Below are 25,897 nucleotides of genomic sequence, written 5' to 3' on the forward strand. Positions count from 1 at the left end.
CGGAGGCCAGTGGGCAAATTTGGGCAGGATGCCAGGGTTAAACTCTTTTTCAAAGGACATCCTGGGATTTTTAATGACCAGAGTCAGGACCTCGGTTTAACGTTTCATTTGAAAGACAGCGCTCACTGAGCAGTATAGAGTCCCCATCAATATATTGGAGCGTTAGGACCTAAACAGACTGCAGGTTGAGCACCCCCTACTGGTCTTACTAACACCACTTCCGGCAGCAACCTAGCTTTCCCAGGTGGTCTCCCATCTAGGTAGTGACCGTGTGGAGCCCTACTTAGCTTCAGTGGGCGACCATGTCAGATTTGCAGAGCTGCCAGCTGATGAAAGTCACAATTGTGGATTTATATGTTAATTGCTTGTTAGCATAGTTTTATTTTTATGAAAAAATAAATAGCAACTTAAGTTCTTAAGTCTTTAATATGATTGATTTGCAAGCAATAAGGCTCCCTAAAAAGATACCAAAATAGGCTGTCATTATAATTTAATATATTTAACATGCTGACATCCTAAGGTACTACTACTATTATTTATTCGATCAGTCAAAGCAGGGTGAATCCGTTTTCAGCTACTATGCCCCCCGCTGCTGGAATCAGCTTCCGGAAATAATCAGATGTGCTCCAACATTAGGCACATTCAAATAAACTTTAAACACATCTGTTTAGCTGTGACTGTACTGAATGAGCACTGTGCTAAGTCCGACAGATCACACTATGTCTTTTCTTTTACATTGCTTTAAAACATCTTTTTGATACATTTTAATAATTTTTTATTCTCTGTTGTTATTTTCTTATGCTCGTTTCTTTTATTCCTGTTTACGCAAAGCACTTTGATTTACCAATGTGTATGAAACGTGCTATTTGAATAAACTTGCCTTGCCTATGAAGCAAACACTATCTTATCCCTGTTTTCTGCTTTTGGGCACTTCAGGTCAACTGACTTACATTGCTAATTGTAAGTGTGGCTTTGGCAGATGTGTTGAGAATTTTTTTGCGAGAATACATGCATGGTTTACCCCCACTGACCTGAAGAAAAAAAAAAACATATCAAACAGAGACCTAAATATCACCAATAGGATATGCCGTGTTAAATGCAACATCACACATGATATACTGACCCAGTACACCTGCGTAAACAAACTCATGCTCACTTGGAGTCATGTTTTGCGTCCATACTGATATGATCTTCAGTCTGATGACGTGGCGCTCCTGTTCTGATACAGCCAGAGTCTGCTGTTGGATCTGGGCTTTGACGTCAACGGGCCCATACACATCTGCTACCGTGACAACCGGAGGGAAAATGCTGGCTGCCTAGCGACAGATGAGGACGGATCTTAACACTAAAACTGGGTGATGACAGAGGAGGAGTCTGATGGCACACAATTAACCCTGCTCCCCATTAATAATCAACTAGAGAGCTCACTCCTCATGCACGGACGCTCTTTTGTTTTGCCACTTTATTACACATGAAGCATGTAATGTTAAAGGGGTCGTGAACTGCATTTTTTTCTTTTCTGTACTGTCCTCTGAGGTCCACTTTTAATATAATCGAGACTTTTACATAAACATTAGGCTATTTACTGAATGTATATTGAGCCTTGTGATTGGAAACTGATCGGAATTTATGAATGTGTAGCGGACTGTATGGTATGATTGGCTCACAGTTTCGCATATTTAGAGAGGTGTCTTAATGTAAACTTCTGCATGTTCGGTTGAAAGCCTACATCTCTCATAGATGAAAAATGCTGTGATTTTTGGTTGAAAATGCTGACATACTCTATACAAATCAAACAGTCTGTAATAAAAGACTAAGCAATAGTGAACTTTAGGGACTCTCCGATCGATTGGCCGAAGATCGGTATCGGCCGATAATCACATTTAATGACTCGATCGGTACTCTCCAATCTGGCCAATCTCATGAACTGATCGCAGGGGTTTGAATTAGTTAATAATATAACTTCCTGTAACATAATTAATGCAATAAACACTAGTTTATAGGCCTATTTCCTTTCAGTAAAGTAATGGATTTATAGGTGTGCGTTTTAAACTTCTTATGCAACTTTTTCTTGATTGACATGTTGAATTCTTCTTTCATCCTTTGGAATGTTTCCAAACTGCATTGTTTGTCATTTTTCTTAATTTTTATATCTGTGTATATTATTTTCTGTAAAGCTGCTTCTGGCCATGACATGTCCACATTAAACGGTTAAAAGAGATGTGTTTAAGGTATAATATGCAGCATCCTTCATTTATTCTCTTAGGCAAGGTGAGATCTCCACTTGCGTATCATACTTAGAGGGAAAATGTGCTAAATGCATTATAAAGCTTGAAGCATTAGAATTAGTGCTCTGTATGAGCCGATCACCAAGACAAAGAATCGGTACTCCGTATCGGCTGCAAAAATCCTGATCGGAACATCCCTAGTGAACTTATTCACACTTGTATTACTGTTGGATCAAAAATATTTGGCATAACAGACTTCCTTTCAATTTTACTGAAAACTCCAGGTCAAACTGTGCCTTGATTGTAAACGAATCTTCAATAAAATTAAACAAAAATGTTGTGACGGACATGGTCAGCAATTTCATTAAAATTTTTTTTTAAAAGGTTTATCGTTTCCTAACATTGAGTTAAAAAGATAAAAAGGCAATGACTCCGTTTCGGTGTATTCCAGCATCAGCTTCTTGTTATTATAACAGGCAAAAATCTTTTGAAGAGGTGGATTTAGCCATAATACTATGTAATAAAGCCAAATCCAACTGCAGTTTACAATAGAGCTGGGCAATAAAAATCAGTATCGATATTTATTAACCGAACACCATTGTCATTATCGAAAAAAAGAAAAAAAAGATTCAATATGTATTTTTAGTATGAAGCGCTTAAGTTTTATTAAAATGTGGCTGCTAAGCATGCATCTTGAAAGCAGTGCCAAGTCATTTCCAATTGAAGCACACGATTTGCACGATGCGCATATGGGAGTGATGCACAGATGTTGTGCGTTTCAATTGGAAATGACACTTTGTATGGAATGTACACATTTCAGTAATAATGGCAGACTAATTAGCTCAGACAAACACAGCGCACCCAAACACTGCAGCGCAGCGAGAAAATGGTAAATGGTCACCTAGTTGTGAGAAACACAAGGAGAGCACGAACGCAAAGTCCATTGTAATTGGTCAAGGAATCCACACGCACGCGCTTATCACTTCAGGTCAGAATAACAATACATGTGAAAATGAGTGCCGTATAGCAGCAGTGAGGAGATTGTAAATAAAAAAGGATGTAAGGATGTGTGAGTGGCTTTTTGGTTTCTTTTCTTGTGCATCCCAGCGACTAGCTCCCCATCTGAAAGATTTTTTTAGCATAGGGGGAAATAGTCATTCAACTTGAAATGAAATGTTGCAGTATGTATTTGAATAATGATGGTTGGTTCCTTTACTTGAAAGCTCAGATTTGATTATCATAATTTGTGTTGTTGACAGAGTTTGAGGTTTACTGTATCATTATTATTCACACCTTAAAGTTTGCTTTAATTGTTCAACATTTACACTTTACCATTGCACACACTTTGTAACATTTTATTTATCAAGTTTAAGAGCCTTTTTAACACTTACATTTATTTTATTATGAAGAGATCAGATATTTTGTTTTAATATTTATGTTTTTGACTATTATAACAATTTGCCTTAGTAATGTTGGAAAACTAAAATAACGTGGTTAAACAAAAAAAATCCTAATATTACTAAATGTTTTGGTAAAAAATGTTCAATAATTATCTATATCTAATGATATTAAACATGATAGTGTTATATTTTTTGCCCAGCCCAAGTTAAGTCTTTTTTAGACTAAACAATTTTATTTTATTTTTCTAAAACTTAAAGGGAACTTTTAAAGTACAAATATCAAGCAAATTTTAGATTTTCAGCTCATGGCCCTCTTTAAAAGGACACAAAGTAAAAACATTAACTGTTGCTAGGACTACTGATACCAGAATACATCAGACCAAGTCACTAGTAAGGGGCTGTAACTACCAACGAACGGCTCTCTACTTGTGTGGTAACAAAAGCCATTGTGAATAATTCACCGGTGGCTTGGCAATGTGAGACCTCTGTGGTTTTTTTGTCTCAGCTTTAGACCACTTCAAACCAGTCTCTTCATAGTTAAAGGTGCTGCAGTCCACATGCTGGGAGTCTTTTTAAGCTGCATAACCCATTATTTGCACAAACAATGACGCACTATAACAACGTAACCACCAAGGGAAAAAAAAGATGTGGGAAGGTCCCCACAGTGCAATGCTAGATATGACTGAGCATCTATCGGTGGACTGGGCTGCTTTAAATAATTGGCATGCAAAAATCAAATAATTAAAAGTAGAAAAATGTAACAGTATAGTGTGAATTAAAGTTAAATATGTATATTCATAAAGAAAGTGTCAACATTTCAAAAAAGCTCAGTATGAAGTAAAAAAATAAGTACAATTATGTTTAAAACTAATAGCAACAACAACTACATATTTTAATAAAATTACTACTACTACAAAAAAGAATTAAAAATAATAATTATTAATATTATTTCTGAGAGCACAATATTAATATTAACTATTAAATAGTAAAAATAATAAAATGATTGTAATACATAAAAAATAGCATAATTTAACATGGGCCCCAAAAAGACTCAGAGGGCTAAGTTTTCATTCATCATCATTAAATGTGTCAAACTATAAAACTAATTAACAAAGAAGAATGCCATTGCCAGTTCAGTATACCCTAATAACAAATTACCCATGTTTAAATGAACTCCATTTTGAGCGCAGCCATTATTAAAACCATGGCACGAGTGGCTATTTTCTACTCTGGTAACAGTATGGCTTAGCTGACCATACAAACATGAGCATATCTGGCAACAGGACAGAACAAAATAGTCCTCTATGTTCTGCACAAGATCCTATGGACTAAACCCCAATAAACCTCCAGCATAGTGATGGGAAAGGCAACTAAATCTAAAGCCTAATATAAGTTAAGCTCCGGCTAAACCAAATAGCAAGGGGCAATGAAGGGCGACAGCCAACAGACCATAAATGCTAACATCTTAAATTTTACATCCAAATTATACTGCCAGTGCACATAACTTCAGCTCCAAGACATATTTAAACTTTGTCTTCTCATTTATATCAATGTGGTTTTTTAAAAAAAATCCCGTCAGCAGGAAGTCACATTTCAGGTGGAAGAATCAGGGGAAGTTACAGAAATCGGGTCAGAAAAAAAATGATGACATAACATGTCAGGTCTGAACTTCCCAACTCAAACAAAGAGAGTTACTGTTAAGACTATTTCGAGCCTGCTTTTGCTCCCCGTGTCTTATTTGCCCGAGTCCAGGCCAGACTTCAAAATGCTCAAGCCTTTTTCCCCCCAGAGTAAGATTAGATTTCATAGTGCTTATTTCAGTGCAAAGCTTATTTGTGAACAGCTGCCAGGAAAAGCGTTGGCTAAAAACAAACTAACAAACAGTGTGACGTGATTCTCATCATTTCTAATTTCACACCGCTACTGCGCAAAAACATTAGGTCACATGAGTTATTGAGCAAATGTCGAGATGGTGACATGTCATTTTATTAAATACAGATGTCTCTGACAGCATGGTAATGATGATAGATGCCTACTACGACTAATTTGATTAGGAAAATCATTTTAATTTTAGCAAAAGAAGATACAGGGCTGACCATGTGACAAATACACAAGGAGCCATCACTTTACAGGTCATGAGATTATTTTTGGAATGAATGTAGATTTGGCACACATCAGATTCTGAATTTATGATCTGTACCTTGTCATTTAAGTAAACGAAAAATAAAATTAAGATTAAAACTACTAGTCAAAAACCAAGCATTCGTTATTTGGTGACTGTTTAGAGAAATAACAGTAAAATGGCACCATAAAGCCAAACACATCAGTTGGGTGAATAATTATATGCAAAAAAATAAATAAATAAAAAAAAATCTATATAGACACATATTAGATAAGTATTTAATATGAAGAAGAGATTAAAATATATATTAAATTCTAATAAAATATTATCCGTTTCCTCTAGGATTTTTTCCAGCTGTGGTGGCAGACCTTTTACACAGATCAACCGACTTCCTATGGCGTTATTTCAATGACAAATGTTGTGAGCGCAGTTATGAAGTGTGAATCTATTTGTTTGCGCGTCGATTTCCTCTGTTCCTGCACCAAACGTCTTGCATGGCCTCAAATATTCACTGCTCAAGCGCAGATTTTCTTGTGGATCACATTACAGCAATAATATCAGTCAAATTTCCTAAGGGATGTATAAACTGAAATCGACATTGCATATTCTGCAATTAGGGATGCTCATAATAACAGTTAACCTAAAGGGTGCATTTTTAACAAATTAATGGTATCAGCTAAAAGATTAACAAATATGATTATGTATATATTTTTAAAGTTTGGCTGCATCAGGCGCCGATCACAGCAAACACGTTTTTTACATGAGAGGGGTATGTTTTGAATGGTTCACTAACAACCACTAGCGTTTTTGCCATTGTGTGCTGTGTGCTCGCAGTTGAAAAGTCAACTCCGAGCGGAAAAAGCGCGTTACGTCAGTCAAAAATAAATTAAAATAAAAGCAGAGGAGGGGTTTCGGTTGATTAAATGCATATTTTCTTTTCTGTGATGCGATCGATTTGAAGTAGCCTGTTATTTTTATTTGAAGGAAAAAAAACATGATTGGACAAACAGCATATGCTGGTTCTTAAAACAGGATTCAGTCAGTGTTATCGTTTTGTAATATAAACTTGTCATTTAGGTGAAAAATATGCTGGGCAGGACCATTTATACAGTTCTTTTATTTAGTTTATTCTGTTTTTCTATGCTGTTGGAAATGCTGCAGGTGCTTAAAGTGCTGTTGTTCTGAATGCCGGTGTTCATATTTTAAAATAAATCTGTATTTTAAAATGCAATTTTTAGGTGTCAGACAGAAAATGGGGAAATGTCCTCAAGCCCGGACTCGAACTCGGGACGCCCTGACGTTCCACTGCACCACATGTCGACACGCCAACCACTAGGCTATCGCGCCAACAAGTTATGTTTTTTTTTTTAAACAAATTTCAGGATGAGTGTGTGCAGATGTATCAACCATTCTAATACATCATTGACAATCATTCTATTATCCAATCAGCATTAGACCAAACTCCCATAAATAAACTCGTCCTACCTCCATCATCTCACGACTTTAGCATACCTCCACCACCCCAACATCTTACCTCTTAAACCATATCTACCTAAGGGGGAGCGTTCTGGGCCGGGCTAGACAGTTCACTCTGACCCCTACATCTCTCTCTTTCCTAACAAGAGGAATAACACAAGATGGGTTGTCTTTTCCGAGCATAAAGCCCTCTTCCAAACATGCTTTATTCTTTCAAACATCTGTAAGTGTGACCTTGTGAAACCACAGAAGTCGACGCATACGAACTTGTACAATAAGTGTTTGTTATCGTTTGTCCATTTCATAGAATTTTGACTGATCATATCAACTAAGATACTGCAATTGTTGTTTTAACAGTGCAAGCTGGCATTATAGTTATTGTATTATAGTATGGCCCTCACTTTGCAAAAAGAAAAAAAAATCCTTGAGTCACCTCATTGAGAAAATTTAATTAGAACTGTAAAATTTTCCCGTACTTCAAGTTATGAAAGTAAACAATATCCCTATTCATTGTTTGTTTTTGTTATAGTTATAGCTACTATATAGTTATGTCATATCACTGAAACAAGAGTGATGTTTTCCGAATCACAAAAACTCACTCAGCAAAATGTGATGTAATATTTGTTTTTAAAAGAGTAATATATTGTTTGTCAATGTCATCAGTATTGAAGTACTGTACACATCAGCGCACACTGGAATTTGTGAACTAAAAGTATTTCCGTCGCAGTTTAAGAGCAAGTTTATCCTACTTAGTTATGCTCATGTTTATGCTCAATTGATGCGCATCTTGGCTTTCCATCAACCGGTTTTTATGTGCATATCTAAAATATGCATAAAAATAGGTGGATGAAAATGTAGCTATTGGTCCATTTAGGTGGAAGTGACAAAAAAAACATTTTAAAAAAAAGTTTTGGGTGTTTATATCAGCTTTATACCTTCTAAATATGAATTTGGTGACTGTATTGAAGCATGCTAGTCTATAGCATAGATAGCAGATATTCTTAAAACTAACATTGATAATAACATGTAAAAATTTTTTTTTAAAAAAGCCTATTTTCATTTCACAGAACCTTCATAAATTTTTTTTTTTTAAAAGGTACACCTAAGTTAATTTACACCGCGGAATTTGTCATCGAATTAATAAATTGTATGGGACAATCTAAAAAAACATATAGCTTAAAGAGGCTAATAATTTTGACTTTAAAAAGTTTTTTTTTTTAATTAAAAACTGCTTTTATTCTAGCTGAAATAAAACAAACAAGACTTTCTCCAGAAGAAAACTTATTATTAGACATACTGTAAAAAATTCCTTGCTCTGTTAAACATCCTTTGGGAAATATACAAAAAATATATAAAAAGAATTCAAAGGGGCTAATAATTCTGACTTCAACTGTAAATGAATGCTGAAGTCTGTTTAAGTGATTACATTTTAATCACATTACAACATCAATGCTGTAAAAGAAACTACGTAAAATTTATAATGTCACATTAACAATTCACCGGAATTATATTGGTATGGGAAGAAACAGTAACTCTGCATGTAATCTCTAAAATGAGGTAAACAAATCAGATTATCAACCTACATTCATCATGAAAAAATTTAATTACTACTAAAAAAAAAAAAAAAAAAAAAGTCCAGCACAATGAGAATTCACCATTACTGCATCAACTTTACCGAAAGTGCTCCCCAAAGAAGGTGTTGTGTATCAATCGCGCCACTGTTCTCTGTCATGCAACCCGACTCCACACAGATCAGGTTTTAAAAGAGCAAAAGAAAGACGAAAAGGTGGAATTTACCAACAGTGCTAATGGTGCACACATTCTAAAAGGCCATTTTCTGACTACGGACTAGTAAGCCAGGCTAAACCATGCTAAATTTAAACTCCTGTCTGGCATCAGTTATTTCCTGTGAAATGGGAAATAGTGAGGAGGGGGTTCGAGTTAACTGGTTCAGGCTGCAGCCGGAAAGCCTACAGCGACCACAGTCTAAAGCGGCTACTGGGACAGCGAGCCCTGACCACACAATAACCTCTCTGAAGGCCAACAGAGCTCTGCAGCTGTTCAGAAAGCAAGCTTACAGCATGCAGTCTAGAGAGACAGCCACGATCAGGATGGGATTTCAGCTGGGGCATGTATGAAAAAACGACAAAACGCGTCAGGGGACGCGAGATTAGGGAGATCAGCTGTGTCAAAACCGCTGTCAGCAGTCTCTCACCGCAAACAGGCAGCGTGCGAGGGTGTGGGAGTTTCACAAATCCTCCCCCAGCTGATCGTCACAGCCTAACCCCTGGGTTTTAACGTCTTGTGTTGCTCACAAAAAAATGGAGGACATCAAACTCTCTCTGGCATGCAGTCAACAGCCTGGAGAGAGCCGAAGATGAACACGTAGCTGCAGCAGATGATCCACTCGTGCGTGCCAGGAGGGAAATGGCGTTAAAGCCTTTCATTAACAGTGGCTTCGGTGAATGCTGGGAAGACGTGGGTCATTGGGTTTTTTTGCCCCTCCTTCTCACCGGCCAGTCAGAGAGCTCTCTGTAAACAAATCCCACCCAAACACTGCTTATCTAATCTCCTACTGCAGAGAGCAGTTATTTGGACTTCCCCTTTAAGTCATCCAAAACTTTTCCGCGAGGGCCTCAGGTCTCTTTTATATAAAGGAACATACATCGTGGGGGTTTTCTTGATGAATGTGAAAGGAAATTTAGGTTGAGTAACACAACCCGAGCCGTTACCACAGTGGACTTTTAATGACACGAATGGTAAAACGATAAAAACCGCTTCTCATCAGACAAAGTGACGTTAAATGAAAATGTATGTTATTATGACAAAATGTAATGTAAACAAGTATATACATATAATAATATATTATAAACATAATAAGCCTTGCAAAAAAAAGATGCACTTAAGGAAAAAAAAAAAAAAACGTACAAGCATTTAAAAAAAATAAAAATAAAATAAAATGCAAACTATAAAATAATGTCAAAATAAACATTTAATAAAACACAGGATCCAGTGCTAAAAATCCCCAAACCATAGTGAATGAGCAGTGCTGTTTACTTAAGCATATGTAATGTTTGTGGTGCTTTCAGAGACTATGTGGACAATAATAATAATACATTTAATTATAAATACAAAAAACTGAAAAAATAAAGCCAACAAATCTGTTTTGTCATATATTATTTTGATATAATTAAATCTGCCTTACAGAGGTAATGTTGGTTACCACGTTATCAGAGACCAGCAATCATTGCATGCATGAAATACTGCACATTGTGACAAGTTTTGCTTGCTACACAACTGAAAATGTGCTAAATATAATAAAAAATGTTTCAAGAAGTTCTTTATGTTTGGAATTGTAGTATTATAAAAACATTTTCTAACTTTTTTAGTGCTATAATGCTACATTCACTCCAGAGGCGATTGAAGCGTCTTGATTTTCATGAGTCAATGCAAAAACACGAATAGACAACCCAATGCACGCAAATGATACGATTCGAGCAAATAAAGCGGCACGAGTTGAGCGTTTTGAGCGATTGACACACCTAACGCGTCTATCGCGTAAATCGCTCGAGTTGGACAATCTGAAATTCATTTCGCACCACGCTAACCAATGAGGGGATTTCTCTTGTGTTGTATGATGTAGCGCCTGTTATTGGTGTCCCAGGGAAAAATCTTTTGCTGACACCAGACAACTGTTCATCAAACTGGGCTCGGCTTAGTCTGAAGCACTGCTGACAGCTTCCATCATTCAGGTAGAGTTTCTGAAGGAGTTGATGAACTCACAGAGCAGGGTAAACCTCAGAATGGATCTAGTGGACTCGGCTCCAAATGAATCGCTGCTGTTTTTCAGCCTTCCTAAAGCACATAAACACAGCTATTCTCTCTATAAAATTCATGTTAGCCATTTCGCAGCGAGGCTAGAGCCACAGGGCAGACAGAAGTGATGCGAATCTGCATCTATTGTGAAATGAATTTGACGCGCGAATGAAGCATCTATTTGGTGCACGTTCACGACTATAGAAGGCGTGGCTTTGGACAGCAGGGAGGGCTGTGCGTTGTCAATCCCATTATGCATTTTCATTCAAGCATTTTTAAAGATCACCTACTGCACCTTTAACGAAACAAAGATATAAAATTTCATGATTTTAATTTAACAAGTGTAAGACTAATACAATTTGACTGAACCATTGAAACCACCATCTATTGACATGAGCTTAGGGAAAAATGCAAAAAAGCATCTTTAAACAAACAACAACACCTTGAACCTACAGCAGCAGAGGAGCAGAGGGGCAGTGAAGTCATGGCTACAATTTCATAGGTTGGCTACAATTTCATCAAAGTTGGAAAAATGAACATTAGCAAAATATTGTGCGTTTATGATGAGTCTCGATTTCTGCTTCACCATTTGGGTGGTAAAGTCAGAATTCAGCATAAGCAAAATGAAAGCTTGGATTGATCTGCCTTGTATCAGCGGTTTGAGGTGTGGGGGATATTTTCTTGGCACACTTTGAGCCACTTTGTGCCAACAGAGCATCATTTAAATGCCACAGTCTACCCGAACATTCTTGCTGACCATGTCTATCTCTTTAATGACCAGTGTGTGCTCATCTTGTGATGATGGCTACTTCTAGCAGGAAAACAAACCACGTCATAAAGCTCTAATCATCTCAAACTATACTCAAATGGCCTACAGATTTACTACATCTCAATCCGACAGCTCTCAAATATGAGGATTGGGAGTAATAGATGTTTACAAAACTGCAGTAACCGCATGATGCAATTATGTCAATATGAACCAAATTTTGAGGAATATTTCAAGCACCTTGTTGAATCAATACCTTGAAGAATGAAGAGAGTTCTGAAAGAGGATCCAATGTGGGACTAGCAAATTGTCTCTAATAAAGTGGCCAATGAGTGTATATCACAATCTAAGATGGAATTTAGGTTAAACACATCCTGAGAACAACATATAAACTGGACTTTAAAAACATGCCGAGTAACATGAAACAACTGTCAACTGCAAATCTGTGAGCCAACACCTTTGACTGACAGATTTTGCAGACAACACCCACAATTTGTTTGCCAGTTTTTTCGGAGTGTGTGTCCTGAAAGAATGCTTGATCCAGCTCCTAGCTACGTGTTTTTGCAAGGAATGTGTCTAGCACTAAACAATACCCTGAATTCCCATTTCCAACCATAACATCGTCAAGTACTGCAAAACATACAGACTAGCTAATGTTTTTCTCCAGCTAACGCCCAAAGGGAACAGCATACCACTCATAGCTGAAACCTGGCTGGTGCACCGCCCGTAATTCTAGAAACTGTGTACAATGAGAACGCATTGGCTAGAACATCACATTCTGTGGGACCTCACAACCAGGGCTATTCCAGAAGAGAGTTTAGAGTTTATATCACCAACCAAAGCTTTTTTTTTTTTAATGGAAGCTAAGCATTCCTGAGGTCACTGCAAAACAGATTCCCACCAGAGAGTTTAAGGTGAAGCCAAAATAGGATAACACAATATGCAAAATGATTTCCTGATCTATGAAGCATTTTTACTGTTGGCAAATGAATAGTTTTATTTGCTTTAGTGAGATGTTTTGTTTATGTGCAACAGCACTGGCAAAATATTAATGAGTAACTGCATGGTTATAATTCTCAAAATAATAAATTGTGGTTTAATAAAATGAAAAATGTGTTGTTCAAAACTGTACAAGACAAAAGATGATTACAAGATTACATTGAAGAATGCTGAAAACCAAGCAGTGCTTGAAAGCCATTGACTATCAGTGATAAAATGGCAACCATTAACTGATTGGTTACCAACATTCTTCAAAACTGTTAATATTTCCAGTAGGAACACAACGGTTCTCTGTTCTCTGTAAAATAAATAAATAAATAAAAATAAAATCGGATTGTCCCATTGCCCTCCCACGATTCGATGCGCCCTGTGATCCGCGATTCAGAATATGCGTTATTAATATTGGTTTGATGATTAAAAACAACTGCAACAAAGCATGTTCTTCCGAACCCGAACACTCCAGCTATTTATTCATTTTGTTTACCCGCTGTCTGCTAAAAACAGTTTTCTTCTTGATTGACAGTTCCCACTGAATTAAGAGAGAAGAGCCAAACGCTCTCTTTGCTTAAGTTTCATCCACTTCGATGGTGCTGATAAGTGATAACGGAGCTCCCTGGAATGAGCATAATGTAAACAGAAATAGGCTAAAAATGCTCAATTATCAAGATGTGTTCATTATTATCTGCAAAATTGGTTTGAGACTGTTGAGTCAAGGTGTAAAACAGAAAAAAAGGAAGTTAAAGCTTTTTCTCTCTTTATTTTCCTTAAGCATTTTATTTGAACATACAATTTTTAAAATGCTCTACTTTTATTTATTAATGAGAGAATATGCAAATCCAAAGTGATGTGTGAAGTCTGCAGCATTGCCAGGTGTTTGTTATGCAATAAATAAATAAATAAATAAATAAATATATATATATATATATATATATATATATATATATATATATATATATATATATATATATATATATATATATATATATATATATATATATATATATATATATATATATATATATATAGTTCTTTAATTTTCACTGTCAATTTTTCTGTAGTCATTTTTTTTTTTACCAACATAGCACATACCGTACCGAAACAGTGACCCTAAAACTGTGATGCATACCAAACCGTCAGTAGACAGAACCGTTGCACTCATAATTTTCAGTTGAAAAAACTCATATTATTGGAACAAATGGAGTAATGAAGTACATTACAACTTTACAAAATTGTTACTTGTTAGCACCAGTATACCCAACTTCAAAAATTCAGGAGCACCAGCCAAAATGTAGGCACAACCTACAAAAATTAAAGAGTAACCACAACTACAAATTCAATAACAGATTTAATGAATTTGAAACCAACACTAAATCTACACTAACAAAACACAGCAGTAACATCTAACATGATGATGATGGTGTATGTGTTGTTCAAATTTAGCTGCCACTTTTTGCAGAACAGCTGACAATTAAATAAACGATTAAAAAGAACCTCTTATGCTTAAAATGTACAGATAGCTTTACTAGGGCTGCAATAAAATCGGTATCGATATTTATTGACCGAACACCATTGTCAATTCAATCAATAAAAAAACAGATTCGGTATGCAGTTTCAGTATGAAGCGCTATAGTTTTATTAAAATGTGGCTGCTGAGTGCGCACCTTGGAAGCAGAGGCAATAAGCTTAGGGTGTAAGTTCCAATGGAGGTCTGCGACTTTAAATGACACTCATATGGGAGCGATGCACACATGTTGTGCAAGTGGCGCTCACGTGATCTGCGCACATTTTCCAGGTGAACCTAGTTTAAAACATATAAACTTTTCTTAATGCTGCAAGCGCGTCACGATTCATGCAAGCAGAACTAACCAATCTGCTTCACACTTTGTATGGACTATACACATTTCAGTAATAATGGCAGAATTACCTCAGACAAACACTGCACATCCAAACACTGATGCACTTTTTACTTTTCTCCATAAACTTGTATCCAAGCTGCAGCAATGATTTGTGTATTTGTCAACCTCAGAGAAAACGGTTCATGGTCACGTAGTAACGAGACACGCCAGAGGAGCATGAGCGCAAAGACCATTGTAAATGGTCAAGGAATCCACTCGCACACGCTTGTCACTTCAGGTCAGAATAACAACACATCCGAAAATGAGTGCCATATAGCAGCAGTGAGGAGAAAAAAAAGGATGTAAGGATGTCGCCATAGTGGCTTTTTGGTTTCTTTTCTTGTGCATCACAGCCACTAGCATTCCATCTGAAAGATTTTTTTAGCATAGTAGTTAATATGCTCTTGAATAATGATGGTTGGTTCCTTTACTTGAAAGCTCAGATTTGATTATCATAATTTTTGTCAACAGAGTTTGATATTTACTGTATCATTATTATTCACACCTTAAAGTTTGCTTTGATTGTTAAGTATACGCTTTAACCATTGCATACAATTTGTAACATTTTATTTATCAAGTGTAAGAGTCTAATACTGTAAGAGTCTAATATAAAGAGATAAGATATTGTTTAAATATTTTTGTTTTGGAATATTAAAGCTATTTGCCTTAGTAATGTTGGTAAATTAAAATAAAGTGGTTAAAAAAAATATATGAAAAAAAAATACACCTAATATTCCTAAATGTATTGTTTAAAAAATATTCAATAATTATCAATATCGAATTATATGAAACATGATATTGTGATATATATATATTTTTTGCAATATCGCCCAGCCCTCAGCTTTAAAATGCAAAAGCTTAAGTGGTCAGGCATCTCATCTTATGACTAGATCACTGAAAATATGTTACTATCAAGCAAAACTAGGGCCTCATATTCAGGTCAAAAAAAAAACAAAAAAAAAAAACACACCAACATTTAGCTCAGTTTCATTAAGCTCTTCAGAGACGGAAGTGCTGTTTGCATGGAGCGTTATGAAGCAGATGCACCAGAGCAATAAACAAAGCCTTTTCAACGCTGCATCATTTTAGCTCCCGTCGGAAATGCTGGGAAATGCAGACAGTCTGACCAGCCTCAATAGAATCAATGTACATTAGACAGAGCTGAAAATAATCCTCTATAAAGGCCTGATGATCTCAGGAAGCAAGAGCATGAACGGCTATATTATGTGGTATTGATTTGGTCTAGATTTTCTCAAGAAAAAGTTAAGGAATGATGATACATTAAAGGCTTTTATTTGCTTTCATCCATGATTTGTCTGATGATCAGTGGAGTTTAGGGAATCTGCCCAGATATAGTGGGAATTATCATGGAAAGAGTGCTAGACTCTTATTGGTAGTAGACATAGGACGATAAACAGTTTCAAGGTTTACCAGTTTGGAAAAGCCAAGGTTTTAAAACCACCAACATTGTCTGTTATACCGTTCCTAAGGTATATGTAAGGTTTTTTTAATGTATTTTTTATGTGTTGTAAAGAAATCTGTGTTTTTGAAACTAATAAAGACAGCAGAAGTCAATTATTTATTTTACCTATTTAGCCTGAGAGGCTAAACCGTACCTTACCACTTTTTGGGTACCCTTTCAAAAGGGTGTCTAGCACAACAAAAGGGTACCAAAAGGCAAAGAAATACGCACAACTGAACGCTATTGGTTTACAGAGATGCAAACTTCTTGATAATAACATGCGCATGATTACTGAAGTGCTTCTGACATCCGATCCTTTCAGAAACGGACAAACGCCAGAGTGACGCATGAAAAAGCAAAGGAGAAGCCGAAAAAACAAAGCAGCAAATTATTCTTTCAGCAACCTATAACATGAACAAACTGCCATGTTTAACTATTATCATCACTTTTTGGACTATTATGAACTCGGAACGATGTACGGCTTTACTCTGACATTTCTGCGAGCGAGATTGACGTCGACTGAAACTTTCTATACCACTGGTACGCGGAAATGCAATCCTGAAAAAGGTGACCCGTACCAACCCGCACCGTACTGTACCACTCAGTGGAAACGGGCCATAATTGGTAGTTAAAAACATTAAATTTAAAGCACATTAATTCAAATAATCAATAAAAGAAAAGTAGAAGTACAAAAAAAATTACCCCTTATGTAGGCACAGATTTTACCTTCAAGCTTACTTTAAGACAATCAGTCCATTATTGAAAGGTTTTGAGCAGCTCTGGATGCAGAAGTGACTAAGGTGATATGAGACTGAGCAAATGCTCACATAAACTTTTGATGTTCCTGCCGTAAGCCCTGAAGATTGGGAATCAAGCCAGGAGCTTCTACAGATGAAATGGGAACCTTACACCAGACAGCATGTAAAACAAACTCTAGCTTCTACGGAAGGTAGAAGGATCCACACCTGTAATCTACACTGTCCCAATTCAAAATGTCAAACAGCGACAGCAAGCTGTTACAGGAAGCTGCGTGTGATCAGGTTTCATCCTCAAGTGGATGATACATAGACCATGACAGTTATCAAGATGGACTGACAAATGGATCAAAGTGCAGGAACTGATTCCAGGTTCTTAAAACACAGCTGGCGAGCACCGCACAAACCTTGTTCTGATTTCAGTTTCGACCCTTTGTGTTGTCGACCTAATCGCAACCAGACGTTTCAGGGCAATGTGCAAGATGTATCACAGTGTGCTTCGAATAAAAAACAAAACTGATCCTTACATTGAATTTATGAATGAAAATAACCAAGACAAAAAAATACAATTCTCCAAAGAAATTCCAATGTAATTTTGACGTCAATGATGACATCAAGATGCAAGTCATGTGAAAGGGTTAAGATTGGGTCATCAAGCTTTAAACCGGCTGAAAAACATTCTGCGTGGTGCCTCAGTTTAAGACAGACACATTAGGGTTCACTACCATCAGAGCAGAGGTCAAATAGCATTCAAAACCTAGTCGGCGAAGCCTGACTGACCCACTAACGCTGCGAGGGCTTTGTAATGCACGAATGCTGCATCAAAGAGCCTGAGATACACAAACAACTAGATGTGTGCTCTCTTTCCAAGTGAATCATACCACCGAACCCTTCAGGCTGCTCATTAGTCCAGGAATCTGGCCAATTAGGTCTTCTTCATCTGAAGCGAGTGCAAGTCTGCTCCAAATGGGGGCCAGGCATCCACATGATCTAAAGCACACCGACAGAAAGCAGACGTTCACACTTACGGTCATTCCTCAGGCTGAAAAGGAACATGGGTCTCGGACAAGATTTATTATATGTATGAATGCATGAAGACTTGCAGAAAAATAAACCACTTCTAGCGACGCTGTACCAACCCACTAATGCTTTCAGATTCTGCGCAGGATGCTGCACTTAGTTGTGCATTATTTGCGAACCATTAGTCTTGTTTACCGTAAATGCATTCTAAAGGCTTCAAGCAAGCAAAGTGGGAAAATGTGCCAAAATGACATAAAAATGATAAATGACTGACATTGGGCAAAGTCAAGGTCTCTGTTATTCACAGATTTGCAACAAGCACTTTAGCTGGATGCTTCACGTCTCCTTGAAGCTGAAAGAGATTTATTAAAGAAGAGAAAAGGGCAGCGTGTTAGGACTTTAAACTTTATGACCCATAAGGGAGAATAAAAAAATTATAATAATCCAAGAAAAACAGAAGTGTTGCATAATGCTCGTTATGGGCTGGTGGCAAAACCTGTCATTTGGTTTCAATGGGTGTGCCTGAGCAGATACGACTGTTTCCATTTTTAAGCAAAGCCAATTTTTTCTATACTTCTTTGGGTAAGACTTAAACTTGTGAGATGCACATTATATGATTAAAGTTGGATTCAGCTACCTTCTTATCTTAAAAAAAAAAAATAATAATAATAATAAATAAAAATAAAAAAGACTGAAGGCAGCAGATGCAGGAAAAGTTGACACTTACAGGGCATAACAAAAATGTTCCCATTGGACATTTAAACTTGTTTTTTTAAAAACTACCAAGAGGAAAGTCAGCATTCCAAAATTAGGCAAACTTATTAAAAGCCAAAGACCTTGAAACAGCATGGAGGGACTCTCTCGCTAACTTAATGGTTTACAGTGCAGAACTGAGTAGAAACCACTGGTTATTTGAACAGCTCACAATCCACTGAGGCCAGCCAGACTCATTCGGCCTTCTGCTAAATGCAAGAGGGCTTGTTATGCAACTGCCCTGTACATATCAGTTTTGCTGGGATTTTAACACGGTTTCCAATGTTCTGATACCGTTATCCTTTCGGTGGTTAAGTAGCCCGTTTCAAAACCCAGAGCTAAATGACGAAACCTGGAGCTGACTGTAGCGCAATCAATTATGCAACATTATTTTCGTCACTCAGAGTGGCTTCATCAACAAAGCTGACTAAAATCAACTTCAGGGCTTTCTCTAAGCATAACAAAGTGCACGGCCTACTTCAGATCATGATTTTTACCAACTTTCCAAAAGTTAAAAGTTGGGCTAACTACAATATGGAAAATTAAAGTTGGACATGGCAAGGACGGATGTCCAAGCAGCTACTTTTGAGCGCAGGAGAAAAATTACCCCATGCATCAGACTGACAAAGACAGTATGGGTGTCTAGGGAACAACAGGATGAGTCACTTCAGAGACCAAAAGAATTAAACCCAATGCCACTCAATGACCCATTCCTGTTGCAACTTGAAACTTTAGCAGGTACCTCACTTTACATGGAACCCAACACACACTGACCTAAGCAACACGATTAATTATTAATGGGCCACAGTAGTTATTTTAACAAAGATGCATGACAATTTCTTGCATCATTATACTGTAAAAAAAAAACAAAAAAACAACAACAACAACAACGTTTCTGCAGGTTTCTTCAAATCAAATGTAAGACTTTAGGACAATTATGAATGAAATTTTAAACTTATATGGGGTTAAAGATTAAAGTTTTTGTATTATTAAAGGCCATGTAAAGGGACGCGCTGCTTCAGTTTTCTTTCCCCGATTAAGGAATTTAATTCCTGTAAATTGCTGTAAAAATGTCTAACAGTTGTTGTGAATTATATCTCTTTGCAATAAAAAAAAATTAAATATATATCTAAAAAAGTTTGGAGATGGATTATTGGTGATCAGGTGTCAGCCCGATTGGGTAGCTTTACTTGGACATGGGTAAATTAAGACTCGTTTAAAAATGAATTAAGACCTACAACACAATATTTCAGTGAATTTAAGACTTTTTAAGACTTAAAATTTTGTTTTTGAAACTTAAGCCGTTAAGACGTAAAGACCTCGCGGACACCCTGAACAACTTCAAAATATTTTTTAACAATAAAGTTTAATTGGACATCCTTCAATTACTTTATGTCTATTTCATGCATTTCATAGCAGTTGATCCTAGAATAGCAAATGAGTGAATTACTGTTTTTTTTCTAAATAAATAAAGACTGTAAAAGTGCTACAAGCCACAGACCAAACAAAACAACTACAAATCGAATCATTTAACAAACTTTCATTTATAAGCAAAGAAATGTGTGCAAACCGTAGAAGACAAAAGGTGATTTAATGACATTAACAGGTGAAAAAATTACAATCCCATGCAGCACTGAGAAATAAAGAACTAACAAATTAAACTATTTTTTATTCTTTTTAAAGAAATAATACATTTGAACATTACAGAAAAAAACAAAAAGTATTTTGAGTGTAGGGAAACCGATTCGATTCAATAACACAGCTTGCTTTATGGTAAATAAGGAAAAAATCTGGTTGTAACTCTCATTTAGGGCTGCATGATTAATCAAAAAAAAGATCACGATCTCGATTCGACCCTACACACACGATCTTAATATAGCTTTTCTACGATTCAGCCAATTATATTTTTAAGGTCAGGAGAGAAGCAAGGCAGTCACACAAGTCTTCTGAGGAACAAAAATCACATGTGAGCTGACTACGAGCTTCCGAGAATGCGCACACGTGCACGCAGCACACCAATGAGGCTACTTTAGTGAACAGAACCTGCATAGGCTGTGAATAACAAGTAATATTGTGCATGAAAATAAATGTTTTACAGTGTCAGAATAGCTACTCTAGCTTATAGAATGTTTAATCAAATGCAAGAAGAAATCTGATAATGACAAATGTCTGATTTTACCAGTAAAACACAAATGGTCTAATAATGCTGTCAATAACAGACGACAAGCACATGTCTTAAACATAATAATTCAATTTTATAATTATGAATAGTTATATTCTGATGTCATCATTTTGCTGTGAATTAACAAACAGGAGATATTGAAAGTCTGTTCAAGTCCACCATAATGACTGTACAAAATTTAACATTAAGAAACAGTAGACCTACACACAGCTCTAATATTATTGTTGTTTTACCATATCGTCACTTTAGAATTATAAGATTCTATCTGACATTTCTCAAAATTGAGTTATTGACATATTCTTATTAATTGGCTACTTATTTTACATTGAAAGACTTAAAAAAAAATGTTGCACGCATACTGTCTGCTATATGGATTGCAAAAACGTTATGTTTGAGAATTAACAATAATAATAGCGTACTCATATTAACCTTTATTTTACATCTAAAGCATCATGAGAAAGAATCATGATCTTGATTTTAAACAAAAAAAAAAAATCGTGATTCACATTTTAGCCAGAATCGTGCAGCCCTACTCTCAGTAGCAGAGTTTTTGTAAAGCTTCATGGTTAAAGTTTTACAGAATTTTATTATTAAATAAATTAATGCAAACTAATGACAGTCCTTATGTGAAATCCCCCAATCAGAATTGTGCTCCACAGCTCTTGCTCAGCCCAAACCATTGAAATGAATAAGTTTCATGAAGCAGTGACGAGCATGGGCTGGTATAACATTCGGACAGTATGATAACTCTAGGTAAAAATATCAAGGTTTTACAGTATTGTGATCACTGCTCTAATATATGTTCTTATTAAATGTCTGAGTAAAAAACAAGTTTTTCCTGATTGAACACAATACTGCAGTGTTTAGCTTCGTTGCATGCTTGAATGTTGATGCATAAGCGATTTGTTTGCTGAATTATAGGCTGACCAACAGTTTTTGATGTGGATGGTCCTTTGACATGTATAAAATATAAAGAAATACATTTTACATTTACCTCAGGAATGGTATAACAGACATTTTTTTGCAGTTTTAAAACTTTCACTTTTTCAAACTGTGGTAAACCTTTAAACTGGTTATCGTCCCATGAGAGTGAAATCACAACACTGATAGCCAGTGAAGCATAGCATTTTTTCCAGCTCATATTTTCAGCTTCAGTTAAAAACCAAAACTCAACCCTAATTTATTACCAACATTAATCACAGTTCAACAATTACTCAATCTAATCCCAAGAAGAAAAAAAAGGGAAAGAAATAATAAAAAAAAAAAAACTTTTGGGACATCACCTCAATCCAGTGACAATCCAACATCTAAGCTAACTTATTATAAACCAAAGAAGAAGAAGAAAAAAGACGTCTGTGCAACTAAACTGAAAACAAGTATTGCATCATGATCCAAAAACACTCTGTTCAAAGCCTAAATTATTAAAAGGCTCAGTCAAAATATCATGAGGTAATGTGCCTTAAAAGTGACAAACATACAAGCCTTAGACAGTTCTAAAAGATTTTGAAATAAGAAAATAAACAGTTTTGCTACTTGACAACACCTGTAAAACTGTCACTTCCTGGCACATGGTACCAGCCTGTTCAGAGAATGCAAAATAAATACTTGTCATGACAACCTCACATACCACAGTGACAGAACACAACGAGATCCGCCCTAAATTTAGGTGAGCCAGATCTGCGCTGGGAACAAACTATGGATTCTTACGACATCGATCATGCTGACAGAAACAGGGGACAAATGGAAAACAGAAGCACATGCTGCCCTTTTCCCCCCACTTTTGGATGTTTTAAACGCTACAGATGTAGGCCTATACACAGCATGGGATTTTTAATCAAAAACACAGCACTATCTGGCATGCAAAGATATAGCAATTGTTAAAGTTCGGGGTTTAACCAAAAAAGCTTGGCCACTTATTCAAAGTGACCATAAGTATTAGGGCTGCACAATACTGGAAAAATTTGACATTGCGATATTGTTTTGATGCGATATATGGTGTGATATGAAAACAATTTGACCATATGGCTTAAATTATGAAAATCATTCATTTAGATTAGTTTGATATATTTTGGAAGAGTGTGAATCATGAATAAAAGATAAAATTGGAAAAATAATTACAATAGACCAAAGAAAAGTAAATAAAACAGTTCTTTATCGTTTTACGGAGAGTCAAACAGTATTCAGATGCAGAAATTAAGTAATGTAAAATAACACTGTATAATCTTCATTGTATTAAATCATACAACTTTTCTTCATTACCCTTCTTCATTAAAGTTACAAATGTTTTACGTTATTGTGCACGAATGCTTTACACTTTCTTGAAATGCCTTTAAAAACACATGCAAATGCATAAACTTTTACTTTGTTGTGGTTAAATTATGGTTATACGTTGCATTAGAACTGTGTGATTAATCGAAATGCAATCGCAATTTTAACCGTTGCGATTAGCTAAATCGCAAGAGGCTGCAATATGAAATATATATGTATTGTATAATTTCCCCCACCCAGAGCAAATGCGTGCCATCTGTGTGACAGTCTTATTAGCCAATTGAGTGAGCACACTTTCATTCTGCCCAATCAGAATTGCGCGACCGAACTGAACTATGCGGAATGCTTACGATAAAACAAACAGGAAAGTGTGGACAAGTGGGATGATGGCGTCTGCCATTTCAAAAGCATTAACAAACAAATTCATATCAAAGAAAAACAGCATGACGATAATATTGGAATAACTCATAACTCACCACTGTTTGCTCTAGAGAAAAATTAGTGAATATTTAAAAACAATTTTTGGAGTATGTTAATATCTTTTCAGTTGCTTTAGTTAACTCACTGCAGTTTAGCAGTAAGAAGCTACGATACAAAATATTGAGCTGAAGCTTGACTACAAAATTTAAATCGCAATATCTGAAAAAAAAAAATAATAATAATAAAATAAAATTTACTGTTAGATATTTTCCCCAAATCGCACAGCCCTACATTGCAATAATTCCACAAATCTCATGTATACTCGATTGTTGATCAATTGTATATAATCCCAACTTTTTGGGAATGCTCCCAATGTTGCATATCCTGAGAAGTAGGGTTGGGTATCATTTGTTTTTTTTTCGATACCGGTGCTAAATTGATACTTTTAAAACGGTACCAGTGCCAAAACGGTGCCTGAACCGATACTTTTTAGCCAAAAATTATGGTGCATGACTCCAGAAAAATCTTTTATTTGGCAAAATCTTTTAAAAAATAATTTTAATAGGACAATATAATTTAAGTTTAAAGTTAACATCAATTCACATTTTATATATTTGAATTACATTAATATATTTTCTTTGATCATTTGTTGGTAAGCATGAATTTAAGATTTGCATTATGAAATTACATTAGCTTAGGGGCCAGGGGTCACATACGTTTGGCAGCACATTTTAACATGCATATCACAAAATATTTAAAAAATTACTCTGCAGTCTTCATAAACAAGAAAATTAAATAACAAACTCAAGAAAATCTTCCTTGTTCATTTATTTGACAAGTAACTTTGTACTGGTGTAGGATAACACATTTCTAACATTCAAGTACATCAAGGCACATTGTTGCACCTGTAAACTTTAACAGTTAGGCCTACAGTTGAAGTCAATTTATTTTGCCCTCCCATTCATTTAAAATAACGTTTTTTGAAAATTTTCACAGTGTTTCCTAAAAAATAACTATTCTGGAGTCATAAGAAGTCCTATTTCTTATTGTTTATTTCATGAATAAAAGCAGTTTTTAATTTAAATAAAAATAAGGTCAGTATTATTAGCCTCCTTAAGAAATATTTACTGTTTATTTTTGATATACTCAACAAATCAGTTACAAAATAATTTGACTAATTATTTCAACTTTCATAGTTAACTGATTAAGTCTTTAAAATACACTTTAACCTGAACAAAATACTATAAAATACTTAAAGGGACTTTGTCTGAATACAACTGTCTTGCAAAATAACTAGTCAGCATGGGGAAGATAAAAAAGTAGATATTAGAAATGAGTTAGTTAAACTATTATGTTTAAAAATGTGTTGTAAATAAATCATGTATTGAAGACGGAAATCAAAAATGAATGAAGGCAAAACTAAATGAGTTGAATATGACTTCCATGAGCGTGATTGAAAATTACCTTTGATCAATGTGGTGCATCTGTTCTTTGGTACTTGCCGAATGTTTGTAAATTTAATACTGCATTTCCTAACGTAAAACTATGTACACTAGATTTCTGATTAATAATTGTCTGTGCATAGCCGAGGACTTCCTATATTGAAAGTGTTAAAATCGCCATTGAAAACAGAAGTCTAATATCATCAACAGTGGACATTTTGATAGTGTTTCACAACATGAACATGACTGAAGTTTAATCTTTTTATTACCTGTGTCAATTTGGGCGTCAACTTCTGACAAATGCGGGGAACTGATGCGCGCAGTACCGTCACAGAGAGAGCAAGTGCAGAGAAAGCAAAGGGAGCGAGTACCCGAGGGAGCGATTGCACGTGACACCTATAGCACGCGAGAGAGCCATTTCTTTGCCTTTTTGAGCCCTCAAATGTGTCATTAAGTTTGACGTGTTTCCCCCTTACACGCAACTTTTGTAAAGCACGTTGCAGTGTCAGAATCCTTGCTTGTAAAATACGCTTTAGAACGCTTGGTTTAAGCAAATTTGATGAACGCGATCATGCGTATTGATCTGACGAGAGTCGATCTCGCCCACCGAATGCGCTGTACAGTGTGCGTTCGTTCCCTAAGCAACAGTAACAATCGCCTGTCCGAATTCCTCAAAGTTGTTTCAAATTAAATGTTTAGAGATGGTGTGACACAACGCCTATGTGTGCCTTTGATGTTGATGCTACTTACATCCTTGTCGCAGCACCAGTGGCACTGAAATTAGGCACCGAAATTCATATGCTGATTTGATCCAGTACATACCGGTTACAAAGGTACCGGTGCTATAAATGGCACAGGGTTTCGGTACCCAACCCTACTGAGAAGTGACACAC

At 35.9% G+C, this 25,897-nt stretch overlaps 1 protein-coding gene across 4 annotated transcripts in view; it reads right to left on the reverse strand.

Moving 5' to 3' along the window:
- The window catches only part of hipk3a (homeodomain interacting protein kinase 3a), a 67,088-nt gene that overhangs the window by 31,265 nt on the left and 9,926 nt on the right, over positions 1–25,897 (reverse strand). The window lies entirely within an intron of this gene.

The sequence above is a fragment of the Danio aesculapii genome, chromosome 25, assembly GCF_903798145.1.
Source record: "Danio aesculapii chromosome 25, fDanAes4.1, whole genome shotgun sequence".
NCBI classification, from domain to species: Eukaryota; Metazoa; Chordata; class Actinopteri; order Cypriniformes; family Danionidae; genus Danio; species Danio aesculapii.